We start from the raw sequence: 16,617 nt of genomic DNA on the forward strand, positions 1-16,617 counted from the left end.
CAATGGTGAAGGTGGGGTTATGGTATGGGCAGGCATAAGCTACGGACAATGAATACAATTGCATTTTATCGATGGCAATTAGAATGCACAGAGATACAGTGATGAGATCCTGAGGCCCATTGTCGTGCCATTCATCCGCCGCCATCACCTCATGTTTCAGCATGATAATGCACGGCTCCATGTCGCAAGGATCTGTACACAATTCCCATTCTTCCATGGCCTGTATACTCATCAGTCATGTCACCCATTGAGCATGTTTGGGACGCATGTACTACAGCGTGTTCCAGTTCCTGCTAATTTCCAGTGACTGCACAGCTATTGAAGAGGAGTGGGACAATATTCCACAGGCCACAATCAACAGCCTGATAAACTCTATGCGAAGGAGATGTGTCGCGCTGCATGAGGCAAAATGGTGGTCACACCAGATACTGACTGGTTTTCTCAGTCATATGAAATCCATAGATTAGGGGCCCAATTAATCTATTTCAATTGACTGATTTCCTTATATGAACTGTAACTGTAATGAACTGTAATTGTTGCGTTTATATTTTTGTTCACATTTTGCAACTTTCATACCCACGTAGTATCAAGACAAAACCACTCTGGAAAAAACAATGTGTAAATGTTTTTCACTGTATGAAAACATATGATGGAAAATTATGTTGTTGACATGAAGAGCACGTTTGCTTTGACCCTCGCTCCACGAAAGCAATGACAATGGTAAAAAAAAAAAAGAACGTTCAATCCTAACACTACAGGCAATGCAATTTATCCATACTGATTATGATTTACCTGTAAATCAGCTAGCTTTATCATTCTGAAAGTCTGAGAAACCAGACCTGGACTGATTCCGTTTGCACTCCCACAAAAGGTCAAGGACTGCCATTTACACAACATTCTTTCAACCAAACCACACTCTCCAAACATCAATTGGGTCACATTGCCATACATTTACCTTTGGGTTGCGCTAAAAGCTTTCCCCACAGGTCAGTTTTGTCAATCACACTGGATTACTGTCAGGAGATCCTACTGCTGACATCATTTTACCTTGCTTCTCCACTCTGCTCTAACGCACAGCTATTCTGTGAGTGCGTTGGTCAATATGGATACTGGATAGGGAGCTGTGAAACTGGTCTCACAATTGTCAGCCTCTCTTGCAATATAAGATTATGTGTATTTTGGTGCTCTGCTTTTGAATCTTGAAGCTTTATGATAGGCTCTGACTTGTATTCCGATTCAGTACACAATACACAATGGTAATCTCAAAAACTACTGCAAGAGTAGAAAATTGTGTTTTCGAGAAATCCCTAAAAGGTTTATCAAAAGCATTACATTTGCATGCATAAATGCAGCTCTAATTGCTATGGTTTCTCATTTCTGACCACAGTTTTTAACCACTTGCCATTGCCTCCACCTTCTATGCGCTCTATTGATATAAGTTTGTTTTCGCAATAACCTTCCCAACAGCCTCCGCCCACTAGAACTACTCATCAACCAGCACCAGCTTTCAAGGCCCTAAACTGTGAGGTTGAAACCCTGAGTAATCAGTCATTACCACTGGCATTAACATCCAGTAGTACCTAAATGACAAGGTAGCACCGTGCCTATTCCCTCATGGGTTGTAATGGGGATCTAAAGGCCTAATGGACGCCCAGTCACTAACATCCCCTGCCTAGTTAGAAGGATCGTGTTATCGGGGGTTTGGGCCAAAACAAAGTCTGCGTCCAAAATGGCACCCTATTCCCCTTGGTCCATAAGGCTCTGGTCAAAAGTAGTGCCTTATAGGGAATAAGGTGCCATTTGGGAGGCACGCATAGACAATCCAGACGACCCTGTTAGTCAGAGACGGAGATCCCTCATCATATGTCGTTAGAGGGAAGACGAATGCTTTCTGAAAAGAGATACAGCTTCTGTGGCCAAATATACATGAGTAACGTCTCATGTTGCTCTAGCTTTGATCTATGTTAAAGGGCCACCCAGAGCCTGCATGGGAACGTTTTCTTGTAGTCGGCCATGTTATGTTAACTTCACTGGAGGGCACTTCTGCAGCTGTAGATTAGGAAGGAGAATGCAAGGTTTTTGACTAACTTAATCTTGACAAGAGTTGTGTTTGACTTGTACTTTTCGCGACTTGCAGGGTTACAGGATTAACAGAGTTGTAACATTTTTGCCCACTGCTTTTTAAGACCACATGTTGCTATCTCATCAAGTAAACAGCGACTAACCCCACTTCTAGAGGCGTCTGGCTATAGCCTCTTACTGTAATGAATGGCAGTCTATGCACACACTGGACTCTACCCACATACAGTGAGGGAAAAAAGTATTTGATCCCCTGCTGATTTTGTACGTTTGCCCACTGACAAAGAAATGATCAGTCTATAATTTAAATGGTAGGTTTATTTGAACAGTGAGAGACAGAATAACAACAAAAAAATCCAGAAAAACGCATGTCAAAAATGTTATAAATTGATTTGCATTTTAATGAGGGAAATAAGTATTTGGTGGGCGTCTGTCCCCATCCCACCTTAGTCACCACCCGCTTCCCTAGCCTCCTCCCAATGACCACCCTCCAACTAACCCCACCTGGACTAAGGGGCAACACCGGACTAAGGGGCAGCCCCGGGATAAGGGGCAGCACTGGGATAAGGGGCAGCACCGGGATAAGGGGCAGCACCGGGCTAAGGAGCAGCACCGGTCTAAGGGGCAGCACCGGGCTAAGGGACAGTACCTGACTAAGGGGCAGCACCGGACTAAGGGGCAGCACCGGGCTAAGGGACAGTACCTGACTAAGGGGCAACACCGGACTAAGGGGCAGCCCCGGGATAAGGGGCAGCACCGGGATAAGGGGCAGCACCGGGATAAGGGGCAGCACCGGGATAAGGGGCAGCACCGGGCTAAGGGGCAGCACCGGGCTAAGGGACAGTACCTGACTAAGGGGCAGCACCGGACTAAGGGGCAGCACCGGGCTAAGGGACAGTACCTGACTAAGGGGCAGCACCGGACTAAGGGGCAGTATCGGACTAAGGGGCAGTACCGGACTAAGGGCCAGCACCAGGATAAGGGACAGCACCAGGATAAGGAGCAACACCGAGCTAAGGGGCAACACCGGACTAAATGGCGGAACCTGGCTGGCTGGCTCTGGCGGATCCTGGCTGGCTGGCGGATCCTGGTTGGACGGCTCTGGCGGATCCCGGCTAGACGGCTCTGGCGGATCCCGGCTGGACGGCTCTGGCGGATCCCGGCTGGACGGCTCTGGCGGATCCCGGCTGGACGGTTCTGGCGGATCCTGGCTGGACGGCTCTGGCGGATCCTGGCTGGACGGCTCATGGCTGGCTGACGGATCTGGCTGCTCATGGCTGGCTGACGGATCTGGCTGCTCATGGCTGGCTGACGGATCTGGCCGCTCATGGCTGGCTGACGGATCTGGCTGCTCATGGCTGGCTGACGGATCTGGCTGCTCATGGCTGGCTGACGGATCTGGCTGCTCATGGCTGGCTGACGGATCTGGCTGCTCATGGCCGACTGACGGATCTGGCTGATCCTGTCTGGCGGAAGGCTCTGGCTGATCCTGTCTGGCAGAAGGCTCTGGCTGATCCTGTCTGGCAGAAGGCTCTGGCTGATCCTGTCTGGCAGAAGGCTCTGGCTGATCCTGTCTGGCGGAAGGCTCTGGCTGATCCTGTCTGGCGGAAGGCTCTAGCGGCTCCGATCTGGCGGACGGCTCTGATGGCTCATGAAAGACGGGCGGCTTTGCAGGCTTTGGGCAGACGGGCAGTTCAGGCCCCGTTGGGCAGACGGCAGACTCTGGCCGTCTGAGGCGCATCGTAGGCCTGGTGCGTGGTGCCGGAACAGGAGGTACCGGGCTGAGGACACGCATCTCAGGGCTAGTGCGGGGAGAAGCAACAGGGCATGCTGGACCCTGGGGACGCACCGTAGGCCTGATGCGTGGTGCCGGAACTGGAGGTACCGGGCTGAGGACACGCATCTCAGGGCTAGTGCGGGAAGCAGCAACAGGGCATGCTTGGCCCTGGGGACGCACCGTAGGCCTGATGCGTGGTGCCGGAACTGGAGGTACCGGGCTAAGGACACGCATCTCAGGTCTAGTGCGGGGAGTCGGAACAGGGCATGCTGGACCCTGGGGACTCCCATAACGCCTAGTGCGGGGAGCCGGAACAGGGCATGCTGGACCCTGGGGACTCACCTCACGCCTAGTGCGGAGAGCAGGAACAGGCCGGGCTGGGCTGGCGACGCGCACCGTATCCCTGGTGCGAGTGGCCGGAACAGGCCGGGCCGGGCTGGCGAAGCGCACCGTATCCCTGGTGCGTGGAGTAGGAACAGGCCGGGCTGGGCTGGCGACGCGCACCGTATCCCTGGTGCGAGTGGCCGGAACAGGCCGGGCCGGGCTGGCGAAGCGCACCGTATCCCTGGTGCGTGGAGTAGGAACAGGCCGGGCTGAGCTGGCGACGCGCACCGTATCCCTGGTGCGAGTGGCCGGAACAGGCCGGGCCGGGCTGGCGTAGCACACCGTGGACCTGGTGCTTAGAGTAGGAACAGGCCGGTCCGTACCGGGAACACACACCACTGGCCTCAACCGAGGATCAGGAACGGGCCGGACCGGACTGGCAACACACATCAGTCTTTCACGCCGTGCCACACACACTTCCCTCCCTCTACTCGCCAATGGCTCCCGTACTCCGTTAGCCTTCTCTCCTTTTCTCCCTGTGGCAGCCTCCTGCTGCCCAGCTGCCCAAGCCATGTGCCCTCCCCCAAACATTTTTTGGGGTTGCCTCCCGTCCTTCCGACGATGGCTCTGCCGACGCCGTTGCTCCTCTCGCCGTCGCCTCTCCACCGTCTCGCTCCATGGTCGGCGATCCATACCATCCAGGATCTCCTCCCAAGTCCAGGACCCTTTACCGTCCAACAGTTCCTCCCATGTCCAGACCCTTTGCTCCTGGACGCGCTGCTTGGTCCTTTTATGGTGGGTTATTCTGTCACGATCGTCTAGGAGTGAAGGAGACCAAAGCGCAGCGCGTTGAACGAACATGACTTTAATTGGAAAAAGCACCGAAATACAAAACAAAAGACGACTCGTGAAGTCCACAGTACAACGACTGAAACACGGAACACTGGAACAAAAAACCCACCAACACAAGGTGAAAAACACACAGAATATATATGGCTCCCAATCAGAGATAACGAGCCGACAGCTGACACTCGTTACCTCCGATTGGGAGTCATTGACCAATCACCACAAAACACAAACAAATTGAAACTCACCCATCCCCAACAAAACAACATACACTCTAACTCACATAACCAAGTCCTAGAGCCAGAGTGTCACATCAATTTTGAGTTTGTATCACAATATTACACTTTATATACATCACAGAAGACTGAAATATAACAAAACTGTTCAACATAGAAACACCGGATTTTCTGCAGGTTTTTAAAAATAATGTTTATGAATTATGAAATTATTTAAAATATTAATAACATTCCACCCATGAGGCCACTAGGTCATTTGACTACAGTCAAGGGGTACTAAAAGTCCCATGATGGTAGTGACTCCCCATGACTGCTTATCACTTATTAACCATCAGTTACTCACAATATTTTACTTTATTAAAATATTCCAGTTGTTGTGTATATTACATTTGTTTTATTTGATGACTTTATTATTTCATTCCAAGTCATCTCATCTCTATAGAGCTGCTGCCTATGCTGTCTGACAAAATCACTATTTTAGTAGTTCTTCAAAGTAAATAAGGCATACTTATTTAAATGACTGCTGAATACCAATATCTCGCAAAGCAACTGCTCTCTATATATCCCCTTTTGATCGCGCATTCTTCTGTCTCTTACGTAGCAGGTATAAAAGAAACACAGACTGAACAACTTGCCGCACAATGGATTATGGTCATTGTAGTTAATTATCACGTTTTCTGCGCTAAACTATTTAGAACATTGTTGGCCTGTTGGAAACTACAGCTCCCAACTACATCGCACAGTTCGGGCATGATCTGATTTATCTCTAGAGAAACTGCAGCGCATTGAGCTCACAAAAAAACAAAAAAACAATGGAATTCAAATAATTGTACCAACGTCAGGTCAATTTCCCTGAATAAAAATATAAATGCAACATGCAACAATTTCAAAGATGTTACTTAGTTACATACAGTTCATATAAGGAAATCAGTCAATTGAAATAAATAAATTAGGCCCTAATCTATGGATTTTACATGACTAGGAATACAGATGTGCATCTGTTGGTCACAGATACCTTTATTTTTTTTTAAGTAGGGGTGTGGATCAGAAAACAAGTCAGTTTCTGTTTGTGACCACCATTTGCCTCATGCAGTGCGACACATCTCCTTCGCATAGTGTTTATCAGGCTGTTGATTGTGGCCGGTGGAATGTTGTCCCACTCCTCTTCAATGGCTGTACAAAGTTGCTGGATATTTGCGGGAACTGGAACACGCTGTAGTACATGCGTCCCAAACATGCTCAATGGGTGACATGTCTAGTGAGTATGCAGGCCATGGAAGAACTGAGACATTTTCAGCTTCCAGGAATTGTGTACAGATCCTTGTGACATGGGGCCGTTCATTATCATGCTGAAACATGAGGTGATGGCGGCGGATGAATGGCAGGACAATGGGCTTCAGGATCTCGCCACGGTGTCTCTGTGCATTTAAATTGCCATCGATAAAATGCAATTGTGTTTGTTGTCCATAGCAATAGCACACTGAAGAGCACACTTCTCCAGCGTGCAAGTGGCCATCAAAGGTGAGCATTTGCTCTGTTGCACCCGGCCGCGACCGGGAGACCCATGGGACGGCGCACAATTGGCCCAGCGTCGTCCAGGTTAGGGGAGGGTTCGGCCGGCAGGGATGTTCTTGTCCCATCGCGCACTAGCGACTCCTGTGGCGGGCTGGGCGCAGTGCATGCTGATACGGTCGCCAGATGTACAGTGTTTCCTCCGACACGTTGGTGCGGCTGGCTTCCGGGTTAAGCAGGCATTGTGTCAAGAAGCAGTGCGGCTCGGCTGGGTTGTGTTTTGGAGGAGGCACAGCTCTCGACCTTCGCCTCTCCCGAGTCCATACAGGACTTGCAGCGATGGGACAAGACTGTAACTACCAATTGGATATCACGAAATTAGGGAGAAAAAGGGGTAATAATAAAAATAAAAAAAGGTGAGCATTTGCCCACTGAAGTCGGTTACGACGCCGAACTGCAGTCAGGTCAAGATCCTGGTGAGGACGACGAGCACTTAGATGAGTTTCCCTAAGACGGTTTCTGACAGTTTGTTCAGAGATTCTTAGGTTGTGCAAACCCACAGTTTCATCAACTGTCGAGGTGGCTGGTCTCAGATGATTCCGCAGGTGAACAACACAGATGTGGAGGTCCTGGGCTGGCGTGGTTACACGTGGTCTGCGGTTGTGAGGCCTGTTGGACGTACTCAAATTCTCTAAAACGACGTTGGAGGCAGCTCATGAACATTCAATTCTCTGGCAAAAGCTCTGATGGACATTCCTACAGTCAGCATGCCAATTGCACACTTTTTCAAAACATCTGTGGCATTGTGTTGTGTGACAAAACTGTACATTTAAGAGTGGCCTTTTATTGTCCCCAGAACAAGGTGCACCTGTGTAATGATCATACTGTTTAATCAGCTTCTTGATATGCCACACCTATCAGATGGATGGATTATCTTGGCAAAGGAGAAATGCTCACTAGCAGGGATGTAAACAAATTTGTGCACAGAATTCGAGAGAAATAAGCTTTTTGTGCGTATGGAACATTTCTGGGATCTTTTATTTCAGCTCATGAAACATTGGACCAACACTTTCCATGTTGCGTTTATATTTTTGTTCAGTATAGTTGTTTATAAAACGAAAAATAACCGACATTTCGGTTAATCGCTCAGCACTACGCCACACACCCACACACAACCTCAAACAAAATTTAAAAATGTAGACCTATCCCATCTTTGCTAAATATGTTAACTTGAACCTGTTTGCAGTCCACATTGTTCTAAGTAATTGCATGACTTCAATGTTGACACACTGATATAGGGGCTAGGCCTACTGTAAATTGCATTATGGCTGAGCATGTACATGCCAAATGTTGTCAATAAGTATGATTACATTCACAATTTTTTTTGCAAATAATTCAAATCAAATTCTAAACAAAATGAAACAACAACTTGTTTTAAATAGGCTATGTCTAAATACACTTACAGGCACCATAATTGCTTCCCGTGGGCATATAATATTAAAACAACGCAGACTACAGAGGGTTTTACGCACATCTAAACTTTTCATAGTAGCTGGACAAAGATCCAATATAAAGAGAAAGGGAGAATGTCCACTCACCCTTATACTGCTCCCAAATATAATGTTTTATTATACATATTGGAACCATCTTACAGATCGCATTCACACTTCTCCAGAAGTTGCATTGCATGCGCGCCACGGACGTTCTCACCATAAAACCAGGACAGTGAAAAAAAGTTTGGTTTTAATACAATTATAAGGCGGCGCACAATTGGCCCAGCGTCGTCCTGGTTAGGGGAGGGTTTGGACGGGGGGCTTTACTTGGCTCATAACGCTTTAGCGACTCCTTGTGGCGGGCCGGGCGCCTGCAGGCTGATTTCGGTCGTCAATTGAAGAGTGTTTCCTACGACACATTGGTGCAGCTGGCTTCTGGGTTAAGTGGTCGGGTATTAAGACGCACGGTTTGGCGGGTCATGTTTCGGAGGACGCATGACCCTGCCTTTGCCTCTCCCGAGGCCGTTGGACAGTTGCAGCGATGAGACAAGATCGAAATTGGATATCATGAAATTGGGGAGAAAAAGGGGGTAAAAAAATAAAAAAGAATGTATGCAGTGCATTCAATAAGTATTCAGACCCCTTAACTCGTTCTACATTTTGTTACGTTACAGCCTTATTCTAAAATGGATTTTAAAAAAAATTCCCCTCATCAATCTACACACAATAACCCATAATGAAAAAGCAAAAACAGGTTTTTATAAATCTTTGCAAATTGATTACAAATTAAATCACAAAATATCACATTTACATAAGTATTCAGACCCTTTACTCAGTACTTTGTTGAAGCACCTTTGGCAGCGATTACAGCCTCGAGTCTTACTGGGAATGACACTACAAGCTTGGCACACCTGTATTTGGGGAGTATCTCCCATTCTTCTCTGCAGAACCCCTCAAGCTCTGTCAGGTTGAATGGGGAGCGTCGCTGCACAGCTATTTTCAGGTCTCTCCAGAGATGTTAGATCGGGTTCAAGTCCAGGCTCTGGCTGGGCCACTCAAGGACATTCAGAGACTTGTCCCAAAGCCACTCCTGCACTGTCTTGGTTGTGTGCTTAGGGTTGTTGTCCTGTTGGAAGGTGAACCTTCGCCCCAGTCTGAGGTCCTGAGCACTCTGGAGCAGGTTTTCATCAAGGATCTCTCTGTACTTTGCTCTGTTAATCTTTCCCTCGATCCTGACTAGTCTCCCAGTCCCCGCCGCTGAAAAACATCCCCACAGTATGATGCTGCCACCACCATGCTTCACAATAGGGATGGTGCCAGGTTTCCTCCAGACGTGACGCTTGGCATTCAAGCCAAATAGTTCAATCTTGGTTTCATCAGACCAGAGAATCTTGTTTCTAGTGGTCTGAGAGTCTTTAGGTGCCTTTTGGTAAACTCCAAGTGGGCTGTCATGTGCCTTTTACTGAGGAGTGGCTTCCGTCTGGCCACTGTACAATAAAGGCCTGATTGGTGGAGTGCTGCAGAGATGGTTGTTCTTCTGGGAGGTTCTCCCATCTCCATAGAGGAACTCTAGAGCTCTATCAGAGTGATCTTCGGGTTCTTGGTCACCTCCCTGGCAAAGGCCCTTCTCCCCCGATTGCTCAGTTTGGCCGTGAGGTTCTTGGTGGTTCCAATCATTTTCCATTTAAGAATGATGGAGGCCACTATGTTCTTGGGGACCTTCAATGCTGCAGAAATGTTTTGGTACCCTTCCCCAGATCTGTGCCTCATCACAATCCTGTCTCGGAGCTCTACAGACAATTCCTTCGACCTCATGGCTTGGTTTTTGCCCTGACATGCGCTGTCAACTATGGGACCTTATATAGACAGGTGTGTGCCTTTCCAAATCATGTCCTATCAATTGAATTTACCACAGGTGGACTCCAATCAAGTTGTAGAAACATCTCAAGGATGATCAATGGAAACAGGATGCACCTGAGCTCAGTTTTGAGTCTCCTAGGAAAGGGTCTGAATACTTATGTAAATGAGATATTTCTGTTTTCTATTTTTAATACATTTGCCAACATTTCTAAAAAACAGTTTTTGCTTTGTCATGGGGTATTGTGCGTAGATTGACAAGGATTCTTTTCAAAAATCAATTTTAGAATAAGGTTATAACATATCAAAATGTGGAAAAAGTCAAGGGGTCTGAATACTTTCCGAATGCACTGTATATACAGTACCAGTCAAAAGTTTTAGAAACAACTACTCATTCAAGGGTTTTTCTTTATTTTTACTATTTTCTACATAGTAGAATAATAGTGAAGACATCCAAACTATGAAATAACACATATGTGATCATGTAGTAACCAAAAAGGTGTTAAACAAATGAAGATATATTTTATATTTGAGAATAGCCACCCTTTCAAATAGCCACCCTTTGCCTCGATGACAGCTTAGCACACTCTTGGCATTCTCTCAACCAGCTTCACCTGGAATGCTTTTCCAACAGTCTTGAAGGAGTTCCCACATATGCTGATCACTTGTTGGCTGCTTTTCCTTCACTCTGCCGTCCGACTCATCCCAAACCATCTCAATTTGGTTGAGATCGGGGGATTGTGGAGGCCAAGTCATCTGATGCATCACTCCATCACCCTTTCCTTCTTGGTAAAATAGCCCTTACACATCCTGGAGGTGTGTTGGGTCATTGTCCTGTTGAGAAACGAATGATATTCCCACTAAGCCCAAACCAGATGGAATGGCGTATTTCTGCAGAATGCTGTGGTAGCCATGCTGGTTAAGTGTGCCTTGAATTCTAAATAAATCACAGACAGTGTCACCAGCAAAGCAACCCCACACCATAACACCTCCTCCTCTATGCTTTACGGTGGGAAATACACATGCATAGATCATCCGTTCACCCACACCGCGTCTCACAAAGACACGGCGGTTGGAACCAAAAATCTCGAATTTGGACTCCAGACCAAAGGACAAATGTCTCCCGTCTAATGTCCATTGCTCGTGTTTCTTGGCCCAAGCAAGTCTCTTCTTATTATTGGTGTCCTTTAGTAGTTGTTTCTTTGCAGCAATTCGACCATGAAGGCCTGATTCACACAGTCTCCTCTGAATAGTTGATGTTGAGATGTGTTTGTTACTTGAACTCTGTGAAGCATTTATTTGGGCTGCAATTTCTGAGGCTGGTAACTCTAATGAACTTATCCTTAGCAGCAGAGGTAACTCAAGGTCTTCCATTCCTGTGGCGGTCCTCATGAGAGCCAGTTTCATCAAAGCGCTTGATGGTTTTTGTGACTGCACTTGAAGAAACTTTCAAAGTTCTTGAAATGCTCCGTATTGACTGACCTTCATGTGTTAAAGTAATGATATAATGTCGTTTCTCTTTGCTTATTTGAGCTGTTCTTGACATAATATGGACTTTGTCTTTTACCAATTAGAGCTATCTTCTGTATTCCCGCCCACCTTGTCACAACACAACTGATTGGCTCAAATGCATTAAGAAGGAAAGAAATTCCACAAATTAACTTTGAAGGCACAGCTGTTAATTGAAATGCATGCCAAGTGACTACCTCATGAAGCTTGTTGAGATTATGCCAAGAGTGTGCAATGCTGTCATCAAATCAAAGGGTGGCTATTTGAAGAATTTCAAATATAACATATATTTTGATTTGTTTAACACTTTTTTGGTTACTACATGATTCCATATGTGTTATTGCATAGTTTTTTTTGTCTTCACTATTATTCTACAATGTAGAAAATAGAAAAAATATAAACCCTTGAATGAGTAGGTGTTCTAAAACTTTTGAACGTATATATATATATATATATATATATATATAGATAGATAGATAGATAGATATATACATACTGTATACAGTGGGGGAAAAAAGTATTTAGTCAGCCACCAATTGTGCAAGTTCTCCCACTTAAAAAGATGAGAGAGTCCTGTAATTTTCATCATAGGTACACGTCAATTATGACAGACAAAATGAGGAAAGAAAATCCAGAAAATCAAATTGTAGGATTTTTAATGAATTTATTTGCAAATTATGGTGGAAAATAAGTATTTGGTCAATAACAAAAGTTTCTCAATACTTTGTTATATACGCTTTGTTGGCAATGACACAGGTCAAACGTTTTCTGTAAGTCTTCACAAGGTTTTCACACACTGTTGCTGGTATTTTGGCCCATTCCTCCATGCAGACCTCCTCTAGAGCAGTGATGTTTTGGGGCTGTCGCTGGGCAACACGGACTTTCAACTCCCTCCAAAGATTTTCTATGGTGTTGAGATCTGGAGACTGGCTAGGCCACTCCAGGACCTTGAAATGCTTCTTACGAAGCCACTCCTTCGTTGCCCGGGCAGTGTGTTTGGGATCATTGTCATGCTGAAAGACCCAGCCACGTTTCATCTTCAATGCCCTTGCTGATGGAAGGAGGTTTTCACTCAAAATCTCACGATACATGGCCCCATTCATTCTTTCCTTTACACGGATCAGTCGTCCTGGTCCCATTGCAGAAAAACAGCCCCAAAGCATGATGTTTCCACCCCCATGCTTCACAGTAGGTATGGTGTTCTTTGGATGGAACTCAGCATTCTTTGTCCTCCAAACACGACGAGTTTAGTTTTTACCAAAAAGTTATATTTTGGTTTCATCTGACCATATGACATTCTCCCAATCCTCTTCTGGATCATCCAAATGCACTCTAGCAAACTTCAGACGGGCCTGGACATGTACTGGCTTAAGCAGGGGGACACGTCTGGCACTGCAGGATTTGAGTCCCTGGCGGCGTAGTGTGTTACTGATGGTAGGCTTTGTTACTTTGGTCCCAGCTCTCTGCAGGTCATTCACTAGGTCCCCCCGTGTGGTTCTGGGATTTTTGCTCACCGTTCTTGTGATCATTTTGACCCCACAGGGTGAGATCTTGCGTGGAGCCCCAGATCGAGGGAGATTATCAGTGGTCTTGTATGTCTTCCATTTCCTAATAATTGCTCCCACAGTTGATTTCTTCAAACCAAGCTGCTTACCTATTGCAGATTCAGTCTTCCCAGCCTGGTGCAGGTCTACAATTTTGTTTCTGGTGTCCTTTGACAGCTCTTTGGTCTTGGCTATAGTGGAGTTTGGAGTGTGACTGTTTGAGGTTGTGGACAGGTGTCTTTTATACTGATGACAAGTTCAAACAGGTGCCATTAAAACAGGTAACGAGTGGAGGACAGAGGAGCCTCTTAAAGAATAAGTTACAGGTCTGTGAGAGCCAGAAATCTTGCTTGTTTGTAGGTGACCAAATACTTATTTTCCACCATAATTTGCAAATAAATTCATTAAAAATCCTACAATGTGATTTTCTGGATTTTTTTTCTCAATTTGTCTGTCATAGTTGACGTGTACCTATGATGAAAATTACAGGCCTCTCTCATCTTTTTAAGTGGGAGAACTTGCACAATTGGTGGCTGACTAAATACTTTTTTTCCCCACTGTATGTAATGTAGGCCTGAATACAATTCATAGATACAAGAATGTTAGCTCACTGTTTTGCTCCTCTCAAACTTGATATTTTAATAATAAAGCTTTGGTGATTAAGATTTATTTCCAAGCAGTCTCACGAGCCAAACACTTTATCAACGGTCTTGACTAGCCTACTTGATTACATTGGGGAGGATTTCTTTTTTTACTGTTTTATGTTTCTAAATACAAAGTACACAGGCACCAAAAGCACATCTTATTCCATGCACAAATGGGCAGTGTGCGTCACGGCTGTATAGGCTTAATTTCCACCGTCAAAATTCATGCCGTAACCAACTGCGTTGCTGCTAAAACCAGCTTTTGGTGGTGTTAAATATCCCAACCAGCGCTGCCTGATATTAGCACTTTGGATCATGTTAAGGACATGCCTAAAATATTTCCACCTCTCCCATCTGAGCACAAGCTTGCAGATGTTAGACAGGTAAATTACTGAACCTGGTGTTAGGGCTGGAAAATGTCAGTGCGCCAAGTTTTACATGACGTAATTGCAAACTAACGTGCGTTTGACACTAGCGCTACCTTAACGCCAGCTGAAAATAGAGCCCATAAAATTATCTGTAAGGTCCCTCAGTCGAGCAGTGAATTTCAAACACAGATTCAACCACAAAAACCTGCCTCGCTATTGGTAGATGGGTAAAAACAATTATAATATTAAATATCCCTTTGATGATGGTGAAGTTATTAATTACACTTTGAATGATGTATCAATACACCCAGTCACTACAAAGATACAGGTGTCCTTCCTAACCCAGTTGCCGGAGAGGAAGGAAACCGCTCAGGGATTTCACCATGAGGCCAATGGGGACTTTAAAACAGTTACAGATTTGAATGGCTGTGATAGGAGAAAACTGAGGATGGATCAACAACATTGTAGTTACTTCATGATACTAACTTAATTGACAGAGTGAAAAGAAGTAAGCCTGTTGTAACTCAGACGCTGGGAGTCAGGAAGCAGGTGCAGTTGGCGAGTTTAATAGAACACAAACAATAAACAATAGAAAAAAAGGAGCTGTAATCGCTGCCAAAGGTGCTTCTACAAAGTATTGACTCGGGGTGTGAATACTTATGTAAATGACATATTTCGGTATTTCATTTTCAATAAATGTGCAAACTTTTCTAAAAACATGTTTTCACTTTGTCATTATGGGGTATTGTGTGTAAAATCGATTTAGGCTGTAACACAACAACGTGGAATAATTCAAGGGGCATGAATACTTTCTGAAGGCACTGTATATGTACATAGCTACCTCAATTACCTCGTACCCCTGCACATCGAATTGGTACTGGTACTCCCTGTATATAGCCATGTTACTTTTACTCGTTACTGTTATTCGTTATTCACTGTGTATTTATTCCTCGTGTCACTATTTCTATTAAATTAAAAATATATATATATATCTTTATCATCCATTGTTGAAAAACAACCTGTAAGTAAGCATTTTACTGTTAGTCTACACCTGTTGTTTATGAAGCAATTTGGCAAATACAATTTGAATTGATTTTGAGTTAATTCGGTTTTAGCAACATTCAGTCAAAAAGCCTGAGAATCTGTCAATATACTTGTACTTCATGCATATTTTAGAACCATTTCATGACTTGCCATTAGCAGGGTTGTAACGTTTTTGCTCACAGCTATTTAAGATCACACGTCGCGATCTCCTCAAGTAACCTGCAAGTAACCTTCTAGACAGGTCTGGCTAATGTGGCTATTGCCTATTACTGTAATTAATAGAAGCTAGTGCTATTCTAGCAATGTCTAATCAAAATGCTATAGAAGCTGTCAAAGTGAAGGAGATGTTTGAGGAACAATCTGCCAGGATGGACCCCTGTTGAACCCCATTAGGAAGATATTTTTCCCGTAGAATTCCCAGCGCTGCTCTCAAACCAAGGACAACTCAATGTCATTTAAACTGCATGCAGTCTGGTCTCCAAACAATACCTTCTCAAGGTGCTGCACTTCATTAGGACGCAAACATTTCAAATTGGCGTGTGATGAATATCTCAAAGCCATACCCCACACATATGCTTTCAGTACGGAAGAGTATTAGGGCCAAGCAAAAAATTTAATTTAAAAAAACGGTGATGTACTTTTTTGTGTGTTTTTTTCATGGATAATACTTCAAAATCTAAACATTTCTAGAATAAAGTCACATTATTTCCAGAATAAAGTTTAAATTCAATTTTGAGAATAAAGAGTACATTTAATTTCATGAATAATGTCAAAATGTTTAGAATAAAGTCGAAATTGTGAGAATAATGTTCCAGTTATATTTCAAGATTAATGTAGGGGATTTGGTTAATTGCATGCCTCCCTGGCTCCCTGTTAAAATGCTTGAGTTAGATGACCTGGTGAAACTATACTTTAGAATTGGCTTTAATAACAAGGAAAGCAAGACTCTTTTAACACAAAATAACCATATTATCATAAGTATTAGGACCTTGAAGAGGTTGTGCAGCAGATAGGGTATTTTCAGAAGGAGGAACCACACGGACTTGGATGAGCTATTGGCCTTTGTGCAAAGTGAAATCAACAGCAATGTACGGAATACATATTATAACTTCATCATTCCTTCTCCTCAGATCTCACCCAGTCAAATGATAACCATGCACTAGTCAAGTGTCACACCCCCTCCTCAACCCTCCCCTAGTCAATATCAACTCTGCACTAGTCAAGTGTCATTCCTCCTTTTCAACCCTCAGCTCTCCCCTAGTCAATATCAACCCTGCACTAGTGAAGTGTCACTCCTCCTTTTCAACCCTCACCTCCCCCCTAGTCAAGTATCAACCCTGCACTAGTCAAGCTTATAACTCCACATGTGTTGTTGTGGTTGTCA

General features: G+C 44.8%; 1 protein-coding gene across 1 annotated transcript in view; it reads left to right on the forward strand.

Moving 5' to 3' along the window:
* The window catches only part of LOC311135843 (CAP-Gly domain-containing linker protein 2-like), a gene marked incomplete at its 3' end in the record, with an annotated part of 100,003 nt that overhangs the window by 19,171 nt on the left and 64,215 nt on the right, over nucleotides 1–16,617 (forward strand). The window lies entirely within an intron of this gene.

Source organism: Coregonus lavaretus (genome assembly GCF_964263955.1).
Source record: "Coregonus lavaretus genome assembly, chromosome: 10".
NCBI classification, from domain to species: domain Eukaryota; kingdom Metazoa; phylum Chordata; class Actinopteri; order Salmoniformes; family Salmonidae; genus Coregonus; species Coregonus lavaretus.